The 17,324-nt window shown below is 48.5% G+C and overlaps 1 protein-coding gene across 6 annotated transcripts in view; it reads right to left on the minus strand.

Annotated features, from left to right (window-relative positions):
• Positions 1–17,324, minus strand: part of TFDP2 (transcription factor Dp-2) — a 631,051-nt gene that overhangs the window by 301,335 nt on the left and 312,392 nt on the right. The gene's annotated exons all lie outside the window — the stretch shown is intronic.

Raw genomic sequence — 17,324 nt, forward strand, 5'->3', positions numbered from 1 at the left:
TGTGAGGGCCCAGACATGCCCACAGGTGACGGAGGGGATGCAGATGCCGGAGAGACGACCCGATGGCCTGACTTGTGAAGCGGCGCTCTGGACTGTGACCATCCTGTAACCGGGCCTGCAGAGGCTTTCTGTGTGTGCGAGCCGGGGGCTCGCGTGGAGGCGGAAGTGCGTGGTGAGACGACCCGCCCGGGCGGAAGTGCCCGTGAAAGACGCCATTGCCAGATCGCTTTGCTGTGGCGGCTGCCCGACAATCTAAGTCTCCTGCTGCGCCCATTCGCCGATACTGCTGTGGGACAGTAGGGAAGCGGCGAGGGTCCCTGTGGGACCTGAGGTCTGGCTGCGACGGGCTGTACGGGTGACTTGATTCCACCGCTGATCTGCTGAATGGGAAGGCCGTGCCTCGCCACCATCGTGCGGCCTGGGGGAGCGGAGCGGGAGCTCCGGGAGGCGGAGGTAAGCCCCGAAGGGGGAGAATTGGACCGGTGCCCCGACACGCATCGTGCGCGGGCCACCCCCTCACTGACTGCAGCGGAGGCCACAGAAGTTGCTCTCGCAACACATGCGAGCAGTTTGAGGCGGGCCGCGTCCCGAAGACAAAGTACCCGGACCCCGGAATATCGACTGGAGCCTGGGGAATGACCATAGGCTAGCGGCGGGCTGGAGCAGGCTGGATTGCCCCGAGGTTGCCCTGCTGTGCTGCGGAGGACGCCTACACCTTGCGTATGTGATCCTAATTGCCTACACTTGAGGTTGGGGGACCCCCCCCTGGATACTGTGTGATGGCCGTGAGCTCTGCGGAAAGGTAGGCTGGCTGTTGAGAGGCCTTCTCCTCCCCAACGCCAGGCGAGTGGTGGCCTGCTCGGGGTCCTTATGGTGGTTGATCTCAGCAATGCTTTGCTGGCGGCGACACCCTTTAGCTTGTCGACGACCATGGGAGATGTGACCCTGTGATTGAACCTCATTGCTGCCGTTCTGCTCCCCCTTGCCTGCTTGACCCACTTTTGCTCTGGAAGCTGCTGACCCCCTACGGTCTCGTGAAGGTTGCTTGGTACGGTTGGCCGTGGTGGAAACTACCCAGGGGATTACCCATATAGAGGGTGCTCTACCTCTATTACATCGTCATGGTACGGAGGGGGCCTAAGGGGCTGGGGGGCCCAGGAGACACTGAGTCGACGTATGCTGGATCTGAGGTTGGAAAAGGCCTGGAGCGGCGGGACCGGGGAGTGATGGGAGACCTCCGCCGGATAATCTGGATCTGATTTTAAAAGAAATACAAGACTCTAGGGCGGCGATGGAACAACAGCTGGGGGTCCTGACTACTAACGTGTCCCTCTTGAAAGCGGACCATGGAAAATTAGCGGACAGGGTTAAAGACCAGAGTTTAGTTCTTGCAGATCTCGCGCTGACGGTGGCGGACCACTCTTCCTCCATACAACACCTCCAACAGCAGGTCCCCTCATTAATCGATCGTGTGGAAGATGCAGAAGGAAGAAACCAACGCAATAACATACGCGTTATAGGCCTGCCGGAACGATGCGAAGGGACTCGAGCGGCGGACTATACGGAGCAATGGTTTCGTGACCATGTCACTTCTGAGGGCCTCTCTCCGTACTTTTGTGTGGAGCGGGCGCATCGGATCCCGACGGGTCAGCCCCGTCCTGGCCGGCCTCCTTGGCCGCTGATTGTGAAGATCCTCAACTACAGGGACCGTGATCTCTTGTTACAGAAGGCCGGGAGAAGTCGCTAATGCAGTTCGAAAACCACAGAATCTCCCTATAACCAGATTACACCAATATGGTCCAGAAGCAGCGCTCGTCGTACCAACAGGTGAAGAGAAGACTAAAGAAGGCTGGGCTGCAGTACCCCCTCCTCTTCTCTGCCAGGCTGAAGGTTATCCACAACCAGAAGATGCACTTCTTTGAAAGCCCCTCAGACGTGGAAGAATGGCTGGAAGTAATGGACATAGGGGTTGGCCTGGAATCAGCGGAGGGACGTTCAGGACTGTCCATGGTGGATGAACCGGGTCAGGATCTGGAGGAGTCCCTTGAGCCTGATGGGAGGAGTGGCCGCTCGGGCCCGTCGAGGAGGCAGCAGAAAAAGGACCAACTGGGAGCACTGGCGACGGCCGGGGCATTTCGGGAGGCGGAGGACAAGATTGAAACAGACTCGGGGGACAGTACGATTCACTCTTATTCTGATCATAGCGCTGTCCTTTCCCCCACCATTACACCCAGAACAGCTGATGATCTTGTAGACAACTGAGAACAATGTTGGACGAGTGGGATACAGACTCATGAAGGCAACATAAGTAGTATCCTTTTTCTTTGTAAAGGGCACTAGCCGCCATAGCTCCTCTCCTTATTGTGCTTCCCTAGATATATTGCTCCGTTCATTTGGATGTATTTGGGTTGTGCTATATGGGAAATGGACAATTGGAACCTGTCTCCTCGGGGTTGTGTGGGGATGTTGATTCAAGGCGGGGCCTACACCCAATATGGCAGCTCACATATCCTGTATTCCTTCTCCCCCCCCCCCCCTTCCTCTGATAAGGGCTGTCATACATCCTGGTACCCCGGGATGACCTGCCGTTGAGCAATCGGAGCTAGCCATGAACAATGACCCAATGGTGTTGAAGGTCAGCCACCCCCCCCCATTGGCGTATGCACCATGTTATGGACTGATTTGTTGGTTCACTTCTTGTTGGGACCAGTAGTGTTTCGATGCTGGGCCGAGTTTGGTTGAGGTTTCTCTATGGTTTTGGGGTATAGGGACTCCTGGTCGCTACGTGCAGTGGACACGACATCTGGCCTAATGGTAACTTTACATGAGATAAGAGACGTACATGGCTGAGACTGCAGGGACATATCGATTTCTCACCTGGAATGTGCGAGGTTTGGGGGCAATTCGAAAGCGTCACAGAATACACTTGTTCCTCCTCCAACACCGTATACAGATTGCATTCCTACAGGAATCCCATCTGACCATCACAGAGTCGCAGAAATTGAGAAAGAAATGGAGAGGCATGGTCTATTCTACGACATAATCTGCTTTCTCCAAGGGAGCTACTATATGGGTGCGTCACTGGGTACCATTTGAGGAGATGGAGAGAAAGGTAGATGACCAAGGCAGGTACATCTTAGTTAAAGGTACACTGGATGGGAGACTAATAGTCCTGGGAAGTATATACGCACCGAATTATGACCAGGATCAGTTTTTACCTAAATTGGGTTTGGCACTATCAGACTGGGTGGAGATACCCTGGGTGTTGGGCGGAGATTGGAATGTGGTCTTAAATGTGGATATGGACAGATCTCATCCCCCCTGTAGGCTGCTGGAGTTACCAAATTAGCCGACCTCTTTGTTACCTGGGCTGCGGGCTGGAGATTATTGGACGCATTGCGTGAGTTTTATGCCACCCACAAGGAATACTCGTTTTATTCCCATATACACAAATTACACACTAGGATTGACCGGTTCCTATGCTCAAGATCGATAATTGAATAGTCTATGAGTAGGTTTTTAAGTGTTCAGAAATTTTGGCGCTCAACTTCTCACGGTAAAGTATTAGCTTGTCTTAGTGTCTTGGTAGGTGCTTCTTGGCCAGAGGAAAACCTTAACCTCTGCAAAGAGAAGAGGTACAGGAACCTCCCTCTTATTCTAATTGGGCAGGGATCCCTGCCCAAGATCGATAATCCCTAACGTGGAGAAATCTGAATACTTAGCAAAAAAGTTCTCCGACCACAGACCCATAACTGTTACACTCCTTTGGGGCAGGGTACCGACTCCGGCCCCCACCTTCTCTATTGGAGGACACCCCACCCCCCCCTTTCGGGCATCCTTGTCTGATGCTCTTACGGACTATTTTAGATTTAATTGGGATTCTGCCTCTTCGAACCTGGTGTCTGGGATGCCATGAACGTCGTGATCAGGGGACCAGCTATAGGGCAATTAGTGGGGGCTAGACAAGAAGTTCATAAGAAACTCTGTGAGGTAGAGGATCGGTTGAAGACCATGGAGCGCGAGGCTAGTAATGACCCGGGTAAGAGAGGTGACCTACAGGTGGAGTACATTGATCACGCGGAGCTTTTAGAGACCTTACGGATGATTGACTATAAGGAATATTTACATAGACAACACACAGAAGCTGATAAGTCTGGTGCACTCTTGGCCAGGTTGGTCCGAGACCGGCCTGATCCGCTGACTATAACACAAATACGAGACCAGACGGGTACCCTGGTGTGTACCCAGGCAGAGATAAATCACGCCTTTTATACTCATTTGAGCGGTCTCTATTCGCATATAGGCTTAGAGGACTCGATGCAAAAGTGCAGGTTTCCTGAGTGATCTCCACTTCCCGGTATTATCGGAGGACATACAAAAGATGCTAGAGGGTCCAGTTACACAGCATGAGATATGCGTCGCGACCATTTCACCCACGACAACCCTTTCCTGCCCTTCCCTGCGCCCTCCCATGCGCCCTTCACTTCCAGACCGCCCCAGCCAGTCCCCGTCCCTCTACGCCAGCGCTTGCCTTTTCCCCACCTTTCCTCCTTTACTTTCTACCTTCCTTCCCCGTACAGCACCGTTTTCCAAAGGCAACTCGGTCCTGAAGATGATCCTGACTAACGAGGATCGAAACGTTGTCGACCCCTCAGCTCATTAAATGGCGCATCCCCCAGTGTGGCTCATCTGAATCATCCTTTCAAACCAGACAAACTTTCGCATTGTAACTTAACTTGAGCCACATTGACCTTTTGATTCACTGTATATATTCAAACACTTTCACACTATGCGCCGTCCATGCTGATCACAATTGCCACTTGCGTCGCCACCTTTATGTCACTTGCACACACCTAGCACCAAGTCCAATTTGGGTTGTTTTGTTATTCATTTATGTACAGTGCTGCTACAACTGTGTTTCTTATTATTTTTTCTCTAATTATACGATGCCATGAGCACGTTCCAAAACGTATCGAGTCTCCTTGTTTCTGTTCACGTAATGCTTTTCGCATACATGTCTAATTGTCTCAACAGTAATACCAGTTGGGATAGTGTCTGTTTATTCTGTGTTGCAGTGTTATGCATTCAGTAACTTACTACTTACCTCTGTAGTCTTGAGCATTGCAGCCTCCTGTGATGTTAGGATTCCTAGTATTTAGGTAACACTTTCAGTTTAATAAAAGCCAGGAATGTATGGGTGCTATGGATGCATGGTTTACTGGACCACTACATCTCAGATGCTCATAGTACCAGGCACAGGGCGAGTGCTTTGAACTACTTTTCAGAACTTCCAATCTTACCAACTGATCTCTCAGGTTTGGAAGAGGCACACAGAGGACAGCAAACCCCTCTTAGGATCTGCAACTGTACAGGCAGGGGTGGGAGTCTGAAACTTGAAATTCTCCTCTGTTCTTCATTTTACAACTATCTCTCTCTCTCTCCTTTAACCACCCACAAGCACACTACGCTCACTCTTTTACTCACTCAAACACTCAAGTCAAGCAAAATACTTTATTTCCAAGAAATATTGCACATTTCCCAGCTCATTAATTTAAGCAACTACAATCAAACACTCATTCAGCCGCGGATTCTTTAAAATGCTTGTGTGCTGCCTCCTACAGAGACCTCGTCATACTCCGCTAGGGACACAGCGCACTGGCTGCACTCACTCTCCAGTTTCTCACATCCCAGCAGTCTGAGATCCGGAAATGCTGGAGAGAAACAACAGGAAGTGTATGTGATACGTGCAAACACAAGCACATGTCCTCATCAGGGTAAGATTATAGGGGATTAACTAGAGCAGCCACCGAGGCTACTAGGTTGAGGTCCAACACTGGTAGTCTAGCTCAAACCACCCTCACTGGTAGGTGAATGCAGACCCTAGCCTCTCAGTATCCTGAGGGGAATCCTCTGCTGCCCTCCCAGAGGCTAGAGCTAATTGGGAAATTATGTGGCGTGTACCCATTAGCTAGGGATCTCAATATGGTCCTCTCACTCTTCCATTTTGTGGGCCCGGCATATAAATGCGTCACTCTGTAAAAAACAGGAAGCAGCTGCTCTAAGTGCAGACTAGGCCTGTGTAAAACAATGACATTTAATTTCAAGAAATGTTGCTTCATAAAATGTTGTTGCATCTCACAAGAAGAGTACAGGTCAACTGTCTCCGGCTAAACACTTTCTGCTCGGGCAAGACACTGGTCAAACCAGCTCCACAGAACAAAAGTGAACAAACTTACACAGCCATAAAAAAATTAATGGATCTTTGCACATTGCAAAAATGACGGTGAAATAACAATTTCACACAGCACTATCTGCAAGCACTCCAAAAAGGGCAGGAGGCCTGGAGATCGGGTTGCCTTGGGCCTAGTCTCTCTCTAAGAGAATACATTTAATCTTTAAATCCTTTACCGAGTCTGTCTCCATCAGTAATCACAAATAGATACAATGACACACAGATAGAGACACACACTCGTTTTCGCTACATAACCACCAGTCGATCCCACCTATCCTCAATAGCTCCTCTTTTTCCCAACCAGCTTCCAAGATTAGCTGTATAGTCGGTAATCACTATGCTCCAAGACACACACCACAACCACCCAATCACTGCCCAAGAGAAAGAGTTCCCCGCACAACAAAGAGTTCCCCGCACAATACTATCCATTGCCACTGCACATCGGCCCTCATATTTGACTGGGAATAAGTGATTTCTGTGGCAGTGGAAAAAGCAATATTTAACAGAGCAGTTGTGCTGGAAAAACTACTCGTCGGAATACTGTGATTTACTTATAGTTTGTATGTGCATAAGGCTTTTGAATTGCATAGAGAAGGAGGGGGCCTTTCCTGCTCATTGTCATACACACGTAGGAGAAATGACATGCTGAATTATATTTATGCATTATGGTCGGGCAAACGTCTAGTGCATCAAAACCTTTTGTTTCATTACACTGACGAGGGCCACATAGCTTCCCCTACCATACAGTTTCACATAAGGCACGACAAAAACAAAGCAAGCCTTGACGGAGCCACACTGGAACAACTAATGCAGACCTATTAGCTTTGTCAATGCTGGTTTAATTTGATGCTTTTTTGTGAATCTCTTTTGATAACACTGCTGTGCCAAATAAAAAAAGCAGTAACAGCTGAGCCCACCACAAGATAATCAATCAACTGTAAAATACGTTTGCAGGCAGCAGCTGTGTAATTATATTGCAGTAAATTGTACGCTTTCGGCTATCAAAGACCATAAGTTAAGAAACAAAGCATCTTCTGTTTGACATAACGCAAGATACAACAAGCATTGGTAAAGCTAACAGGTCTCGCCTATGCAAGAGTTATTGGCTTTGCCGATGTTTTCTTAGCCATGTTGTAAACCAGCATGACTGCTGTTTAGCATGGCTAAAAGTTAGTGGCGTAGAGGAGAGTGATGTGGAGTGTCATAAAGTGGAATGCCATAGTGCAGTGTATTGGAGTGGCATACAGTGGTGTAGAGTACAGTGCAGTGACGTAGAGTAGAGTGGACTGGTGTAGAGTGAATGGGCGTAGAGTGTTGCGGAGTATAGTGGCACAGAGTGCAGCGGCATAAAATTCAACAGCGTATAAAGCAGCGTCGTAGAATTCAATTACATAGATTAGTGTTGCATAGTAGAGTGCAATAGGGTAGAGTGCATTGGTGCAGGTGGAGTGGTGCAGTGGTACAGAGTAGGATGGCGTAGAGTATTGTGGTGTAGAGTGCAGTAATGTAGAGTAGAGTGGCATAGAGTACAGTAGCATAGAGTGGTGCAGAGTATAGTGCTGTAGAATGATGTGGCAGAGTGCAGTGGCATAGAGTGGAGTGCTGCAGAGTCGATTTGCTTCGAGTGGAGTGATGCAGAGTAGAGTGGCGTAGAGAAGAGTGTGATAGAGTTCAGTGGCGTAGAGTGCATGTTGCAGAGAAGAGTGTCAGAGTGCAGTGGCATTAAGTACAGTAGTGCAGAGAAAAGTGCAATAGCATAGAGTAGAGTGCAGTGGTGTGGAGTGGACAGGTGTAGACTGCATAGGTGTAGAGTGTTGCAGAGTATAATGGCGTAGAGTGCAGTGGCATCGAGTGCAGAGGCATATAATTATAGCAGTCTACAATGCAATTTTGTAGAATGCAGTGACATAGATTAGAGTGGTGCAGAGTAGAGTGTAGTAGTGCAGAGTAGAATACAGTGGCGTAGAGTGCAGTGTAGAGTAGAGTGGTTTTGAGTACAGTGGTGCAGAATTGAGTGACATAGTATGCTGTCGTGCAGAGTAGTACAAAAGGGGTTGGTGATGGACGGAGCTTCTGAATCAATCAGACACTCACACCCAGTCAAGAGATCTGGGTTTAATCCATCACTGTTCTTTAGCCCACTCTGCCACCCCAGTTCAGACATGGCTATATGCAAATCAGTCTGACCCTGTGCCTCATGGGAACAGTGCAGCCCGAACTGCCAAGCCATGTCTTCCCTGGACCAGAAACAAGCTTCCGAGGACCGGTTTCTGGCATTCCAGCCTTCTTCAGCCCGGCTTGCTTGAATCCAGTGGCAAAGTGAGCAAGGGACTCACGTCTGAGTATACCCTGCCACACTTATGGCGGCCAAAAGCGGTACAAAAGGGGTTGGTGATGGACGGAGCTTCTGAATCAATCAGACACTCAGGGAAGGAATGTCTTCAGTGCAAGTTGGATCGCCCGGAGCTCCTGAAGGTTGATATGGAGCCTGGACTCCGCCGGAGACAAGAGGCCTCTGATTTCCGCCTCTCCCATGTGGCCCCCCATCCCAGGAGGGACACATCTGTCACCACTATGTGCACTGGTTGGGAAAGGGAGAGGGATCTGCCGCTGACCCAATGTGGTTCATGAGCCACCACTGCAAATGTTGTGCAGTGCCCTCCGAGATCTGGACGTAGTCGGACAGGTTACCCTGATGCTGCGCCCACTGGAACTTCAAGTCCCACTGCAGAGCCCGCATATGCCGTCTGGCATGATTGATCAGCAGGATGCAGGAGGCCATGATGCCCAGCAGCCTCAAGGTCATCCTGACCAAAACCCAGGACAAGGGCTGAAAGATTGGAATCATAGCCTGAATGCCCTGGACTCGCTGCTCGGGAGGATAAACCCGAAACTGCTCCGTGTCCAGAACCGCTCCAATGAAGAGGAGCTTCTGAGAGGGGATCAGGTGTGACTTCGGCACATTGATGGAGAACCCCAGAAAATGCAGGAGGTCGGCTGTAGTCTGGAGGTGGGAGACGACTGCCTGGGGCGAGCCCGCCTTCAACAACCAGTTGTCTAAATAGGGGTAGACTGAAACCCCTAATCTGCGCAGATGAGCTGCGACCACCGCTATCACTTTCGTGAACACCCGAGGGGTGTTAGTAAGGCCTAAAGGGAGCAGGGTGAACTGAAAGTGCTCGTGGCCTACCGTGAAATGCAGGTAACGCCGGTGGGCCGGCAGGGCGGGAATATGAAAGTAAGCATCCTGCAAGTTCAACGCTACCATCCAGTGTTGCGGGTCTAGGGCAGACAAGACATGAGCAAGTGTGAGCATCTTGAACTTCACCTTCCGGAGGAAGTGATTGACGTTCCGAAGGTCTAAGATAGGACGCAGGCCAATGTCCTTCTTTGGAACCAGGAAGTTGTGGGAGTAACAACCACAACCTTTTTTTGGCGTCGGAACGTGCTTGATGGCCCCCCTTGGCCAAGAGGGCTGCAACGTCCTGCTGGAGAAGTACCAAGTGATCCCTCCACATGCGGTGGTATTGAGGTGGCATGGCTGGAGGGGTAGTCTCGAAGGGGAGGGAGTAGCCCCTTCAGACTAACTGTAAAATCTACCTGTCCGAAGTGAAGGTGCGCCAGTGGGAGGTATGATGGTGAATCCTGCCACCCACTGGCGTTTGGTGGGCCTGAAACACCGGATTAGGAAGGTTTGGAGGCAGTGGCGGCAGGGGAGGTGGGGGAGTAAACCGCCCGCTGGCCGTGTGACCCACCTCTGCGGGTCCCACGTTTGTGGCTGTGCTGAGACTGTTGCTGCACAGGCTTGTGGCTCTGAAACTAACTTGTTTGAGCAACCCTTCCTTGGCTACGAAAGGAGCGAAAAGCAGAAGCGGAAGGAGTGCACGTGGCCGAAAGGCCTAAGAACTTGGCCGTAGCCCGCGAGTCCTTAAAACGCTCCAACGCAGCATCTGCCTAGTCGCCAAAATAGCGAGTGCCATCAAAGGGCATGTCCATCAGAGTGTTCCGGACATCCCCTGAAAAGCCAGTTGTCGTCAGCCAGGCGTGACGGCGTAGCGCCAGTGTAGTGGAAATCGCTCTGCCCAGCTAGTCGGCGGTATAAAGGCCACAACGAATTGTGAACTTGGTTGTGTCTCTTCCCTCAGCAATAGCTTGTGAGAGCACTGTCCGGGCCTCCTCCGGACACTGAGGCAGCACCTGTGCAACCATATCCCACACAGAGTGGGAATAACGGCCCAAGAGGCATGCGGTGTTCACAGACCGCAGCCCTGAACCGAAGGAGGTGAGAATTTTCTTCCCAAACTGCTACAGTTTCTTGGATTCCCTGTCTGGTGTTGCGGAAGGGAATGTGCTTGGGGATGCAGAAGCTTGGACAACCAAGCTCTCAGGGGTAGGGTGTTGGCAGAGGAAAATTGGGTCGCCACGTTCCCATCCACAGGAGCCCCTGTGTTGGGCCTGGACCAGGTGCCCAAATGGAAGTCCGAAAGTGCATTGTTGAACGGCAGCAATGGCTCCATAGAGGAAGATGCCTGCTGAAGCACTTCTGTCAGGAGGTTAGTCCTGACGGCCACCGTAGGGAGCTCGAGGTGGAGAGCCTCGGCTGCCTTACGCAACACCACAGAATATGTACCACCCTCCTGCTTAGCCATGGTAGAAGGAGACAGTGCACCAGGTCCTGCGTCTTCCAAATCCTCTTCCCAGTCAGGGTCTAACTTGTATTGGGCTGTGAGAGGGTCTTCAAACCCTTCCCAGTCCTCCCCATCCTCCCCAACCTGCTGAGTAGGCGGAAAAGAAGGAAGCAGATGGAGAAAGGGATAGAAATTCCCAATCAGCATCGATCGACACCGGTCTGGCGCTGTCTCCACGTCGGAGTGGAAGCCGGGGACGGCGTCGGCCAGGGAGCCAGCCGACGCTGGTGGCGGTGCCGTAGACGTCAGTGGAGGTCGTATGAGGCCATCCAATATCGGCTGGGATCCATGCATGGATCCATGGGGGTCTCACGGAGTCGAGACCGGTGTCGTCAATGACAACGTGCCGCAGCGACGACGAAAAGGAGCGAGGACCCCCAGTCGGACCTGCGGGCCCCGAAGGCGTGCCAGCGAGGCCTGATGGGCCAAAAAGGTGGGCCATGGCTGACAGGAAGTCCTGTAGCTGGGCCGGAGTAGCCCAAAGAACCGGGAAGGGCGGGTAGGCAGTCAGCAACTACGCAGGCTCCGCCGGGCCGCGGGGGTATCACCACCAGCACCCTCAGCCGTGTCGCGTGACTGGCTAGGGGAAGGCAAAGAGCGACACCGCTTCTTCGACTTCTTGTGCTTCGCCTTACCTGACTCAGCGTGCAAAGACTTTGTCGAACGATGGTGGTGGTGGCTCCGTGACCGGTCCCTCGACCTCCCATGGGTCAGGGACCTTGAATGGCGCGGAGCCGACTCACGGGCCTCTAGCAACTTTCGGGACCGCTGCCGCAGTTTTCAGAGCCATGGCCCGGCATTCGGGGCAAGACTCTGAGCCGTGGTCGCGCCCCAGGCAGTGGAGACACTCACGATGCGGGTCCATAACCGACATCGTGCGGGGACAAGCCATGCAAGACTTAAACCCGGGCATCCCTATCCACCAGGAGTCAAAGACTCAAAAAACAAAGACAAAAGTCCCATAAATAACTCAGTCAAAAATTGACTGGGGGTACCGCCCTCTCGTGATCTGCGCTTACTGGCACGGAAAAAGAAAGAACTGACATCAGCACGCGTGGGCGTGTCTAAGTAGCTCCAGCCGCGTCATCTCGGCGACTACGACGTCAGCGACATACGCAGAGCCGCACGACGCCGCCTACCGACGCACAGGGGTACTGTTGACGAAAACTTTCCAGATCCAGTCTGATGCTTGGGGGCAATTCTAAAGTAAGGAATCTATCACAAATGTGTTTCTTTTAGATACTTATAGCAACTAGGTTCACAACAGCACAATGTTGGGGGTCTACATCCTACCTACCCCCTATAAAAATAAAGTGGTGCAAAATACTGTCAATATATGCAATGGAAAGATTCACAGCAGTGTTACGAGATAGAGTTCAGAATTTTAAAAAAATATGGGCTCTGTTCTGGACATATTTATAACCATAAAGTAGAGTTGGCCTGGGCCCATGAAGTATACCGAAGGTTCTACATGAACCTAGACTCCGTGATCCAAACTCTTCCGCGAGCTCTCCAATATGTACTTCTGACAGCTCTGAGTGACCCGACTGGGTCAGGATTTATTCTACTAGCTTAGAGACTAATAATAGAATGTTGAAACTATCATTAATATTTGATTGATAGATATTTGGATGAACTTCTGGATGGAGAGATGGATATAGTAGATCTTTGGAAAAAGACAAACCATTACTGAAAACCACTGGTAATTAGTGGTAGTCAGTGGTCTCTTTGCCGTAATTCCTATGGGAAGACACTTGCTGTTTTGGGCCGAACAGGAGTTTGCCCCCAAATTCAAACATTAAAGTTAATTAAGCAGCCAAAGGGTTTTTGCCCACAAGCTTTTCGCCAAATCGAATTTGGCATAAATCATTTGGGCAAATAGAGCACATTTCCAGATTGTGCTCATCAGAACGGGGGTAGGGGGGACAATTTACAATTAGATTGTTAACATTGGTTCTGGGGTTTGAAATACAGACCAGTGCAGTAGTAGCGCAATCTCGAAGTGTCACACTCTAGCAGCATTGCAAATTGTGGATACACCATTACTGCACCTGTTTTTGCTCAGGGCTCCAAATTAGCCCCTATGGATCTGAGACTTAACTGTTGCCAGCTTACTAAATTTAAGGTTTTTTCCAGGGTATCACTGCCAACTCTCACTAAAGCTTTTCAAAATGGAAAAACGTTTATTTTTTTAAAGCAGCTCTCATTCCTTTAAGAAAATGTGACTGCTTAAAACAAACGACAACAAAAAAGGAAAGAAAGAAAAAATTACATTTTTAAACACATTCACAAGGATGGTAGCCTGCTGTTCCTTGCAGGCCCCCATCCTTATGAAGGTAGCCAATAGGTTGGAGTTGCAATGTGTGATCTGCTTAAGAAATATTTATTAGGCAGGTCGTTCTAGACACCTTCAAAATCAATATTTTGCAAAACCGACCTATCGGTACATAGGCCATTTTGCAAATTAATTTACTGGTCAAAACAAATTTGTGTGGAAATTTTGATCAGTTTTTGCAACTAGCATTGGTAATGTCAATAGGTTCGGCTTTCTGTGGTAATGTAAAGTATTTCAAGTAAATACCATGGGAATAGATCTGTATTTGAGTGCAAACAAAGAACTGTGGAATAATATTGTTGTAAATTAAAAGGTCAAAAGACAGATGAACTGTCAAACCAGACTTAAAAATCCATTAAGTTTAATGGCCTCCTCCACCAATCTGTGCTGTTGCCTGGGAAACACAATTTAAATGATCTAGTTATTGAAGGCACTTTAACAGCATTCGAATGGCATGGCATGTATGTGCCCCTGAAAGTTCAAGCTTAGACAGCTGGATAAATAAATTTATCGCAGCTGCGAGGAGGGCAAGCACTTTATTGTGGAAGCACACTTTTTCAAAACATATACTCCTGGCTTTCCAATATGTGGTGGAGCCAAAGCACCTGTCTTGTGATGCTCTCATTTTTGTCTGGCGACAGCACACTGTCAAGCCAGACCATAACCAGTACATTCATACATCTGGCCCAATTTATGGTACCCTGCTCACTCCCTAGTTCACCTTTACTGATGGCAAACCAGAGGAAATTCTCCATTTTGCGCTCTTGCCTGTTTGTTGACAAATGGAAAGGCATTACACTTCAACTATGTCATTCTTGCTGCTCCCTGCCTGCAGCAGTTTAGCTTCTGCTTAATTTTTTTCTGGTAGTTTCAGGTAGTGGGTCCCGGCACTAACTTGGGGCCCAAAACGTATTTTTCATTATCAGATTTCGACCCAAACCATGAAACACAAATGCAGAAAAGGGGGAACGAAAGTGGAGAAATATAGGAAAACGGGGACAAAGGGGGAAAGTAGGGATGAAAGAGAACCCGCAAGAGTGGAGATGTACAGGAAGTGTAGAGCAGTGGAAGAAAGAGGCTTGAAGCGAACTCAAGAGGAGGCAAGCTTTCAATGTGTCACCCTCAGCACTCAGCAGTCGACTCTTAGGAAAAACGTGTGATTCATACATTTTTGCATATTAAGCACTGGTCTATCGGCTTGTTGATGGCAGGCACCAATGGTTTCCATGTCACTATACATGTATGACCAATGCCATCACAAGCTAAAGCAACGCCCCACACAGCTTTCAGATCAAGAAGCTAGCGAAGGTACATTAAAGCTATGAGACCGCCAACTGCTTTTGATTTGTTAAGAATACATATATAATACTCTGAAAATACCCTACCCACCTACAATCAATTGTGCTATTGCAAGACGTGCAACATCTCCTTTCTGGCCCTTTCAAACGGAGCTCTGTACATGGCACTTTGACGTGTTGTGAAATATCCCCCGCTTTATGAAACACAATGATGTCCCTCTGAAGCCCGATTGGGGGAGGCTGTGGTCGCGCGTCTGAACGCGCCTTCCAATTGATTCCTCTCACTGCCTGCAGGCACGTCAGCCGGCAATTTGTGCGATATACGAAAACTAGAATGATACGGTGCGTTATGCATGCCTGCGGTTGCTGTTGATGATACACTACTGAAATGTGATTGCAGAGGTTGTGAAAAGTCATTTTGTTGCAGTATGTCAAACGAATTACTGTTTTAATCAGATTTTTCAGGCCATTCCCCGCCTCAGTATCCCAAATTCACGTAAGAAATATGACAAGATTACGCTGCACTTGCAGACAGAGCACAATTCCATTATAAACTAACTTTATATGCATTTTAGCTAGAAAGAGCCATTGTAGTTGGATAAATGGGTTGTAGTCGTTGGAAATGCTTAATATAATAGTAAATAATGGGTCAAAGTAGAGGTGTGATACCGTTTGTAAGAGGGATAAACACTGAATTTTACTCCCAGGCTATGCTGTAGATCAGGGGTGTCCAACACAGGTCCAGGAATGATGAATCCATTCCAGCTTGTCAGGATAAGCCCTGATTATGTACACGAGTCACTGACATTCATTACCTGTAAATGTATCTTTTGCCACTATAATAAAAACCGGGCATGAATGAACCCTGCCTCCTGGATTCACGGTGGACTCTGGATGCTCACAGGTAATGTAACATTGAAAAGGAAAATGCAGGAGTCTCAATATAGTTCATCAATCCGCATCAGTGGCTGGTTAAAAGTATCACATGCCCTAATAGAGGAGTGTCCTACACTGTTCCACAACATCCGGCCCCCATGCCAGATTTTCAGAAATCATTTAGCTTTGTAAATAACTATCTTGTGTGGATATCTTCCAATTCTGTACGCGATCCACTGGCATACGTTTGATGTGGGGAAGATGCATTTGCTTCTACGAGGTAATATTACGGAGAGACAGGAGTGGACCGTGCAGATAAGAGCTAATGCGGCGAGTGCAAGGTAAGTATTTTCCTTTTTTTTTAAATTACATTTTCCCTTGTCGTCTGTCTAGTCCCTCCCCACACCGCCTCACCGCGCTTTCCTGCACGGGCACCCCTCCCGGGGGAAAGTGTTAACAACTTTCCCACAAAAATGAGAGCTAGAAAAAAAAAGATCCAAGGGTCTATCCACACACTGCATTTTGTAGTGCATACAGTAGTATTGCATACAGTACTACTACACAGACTACAAAATGCTATTCACAAGCCTACACGCAGAGACCTCTGCTTCTCCAATCTTTTCTATGTCAAAATATCAGCCAGCCAAAGTGAAACAGACCTCTACACACGTAAGCCTCTAATTTAACTGTAAATATGAGAGGGCTAATGGGAAGTGGATAGAAAATGGGCAATACTTACTAAATGGTTTGGAGAAGGGTAAGGAAAAGTTTATGGGGTACACGCCAATACAAACATTCACCCATAAAAGAGTAGGATCATAGCTATTCACAAACTACACTTTTAAAGTTACGATATCCAAAAAAAGGTCACAAAACAGGAGTACATGTATATTTCTGAAAAGTAGACAACATTTTGAATTTAACAAGGGGCTATTTGAGTACATCCCTCATGGTATTCCCTAAGAAACTAACTGTTGGAATATAAAAAATAGCAAAGGAGTAGGAAAAAACAGCTATTTGTGACAACATTTTATCTGTAATTTCTTGTTGCGATGGCCAATTTACAAAAGCAGTATACCGGCATGTCTAGTATATTCTTCTGGTTGTGGAGACATATAGAGGGTTTGTAGGTTCTCCAAGAACCTGAGGTACCCAGAGCAAGCAAATGAGCCACACCTTACAATGGTTTTTCATTGTGCACGGAGTATAGAGCATTTCATATAGTAAAAGAACAGAGTAAAAAAAAAATGGGCATCCAGAAAACCTATGTATTTTGAAACATACATCAGATAATGAGTTTAGAAGCAGTGGATATTTGGACATCTCTGAAGTTGCGGGTACCACACTAGTATGTGATTAAGAGGACATTTGGCTAAATATCTTCTTTCTTACACACTTGCTTGCATTTGGAAGGAGCAAATACAAAGAAATCCAATTCGTGGCAACAAAAGTTGTACTATTCTGGGTTTCCACGAGTCGCTTGATAAAAATGGTACCCCACTTGTGTTACTGGGCTAGGCACATGCGCGACAGTGCATCCCAGAACACAACCCGGAGGCATTATATTGTCCTCAGCAGAATCCATGCTTTTTAGGTTACATCTAAGCTACTGTTACAAAAACAAACAACTTAAAAATGGGCGCAAAGATCGCCCAATACTTACCATTAGTTGGCATGCACTTCACTTTTGTGTCCTTGCTTCTTACTGGTCATACTTCCTGCTGGCTGCTCATATCCTTCTACAGTCTTCTCCAGGCTTCAGTCCATGCCGAGGAGTATGGACCCAGCAGCTTTTCCTGTTTGCGACCAGTTTTACTCCGCTTGCCGCGCTCTACTGAAGGTATTTTTTCATTTTTCATTTTCGCCAAGCACTCTAAGTGTGCATGGCACTGGAC

This window comes from Lissotriton vulgaris, chromosome 11 (genome assembly GCF_964263255.1).
Source record: "Lissotriton vulgaris chromosome 11, aLisVul1.2, whole genome shotgun sequence".
Taxonomy (NCBI): Eukaryota; Metazoa; Chordata; class Amphibia; order Caudata; family Salamandridae; genus Lissotriton; species Lissotriton vulgaris.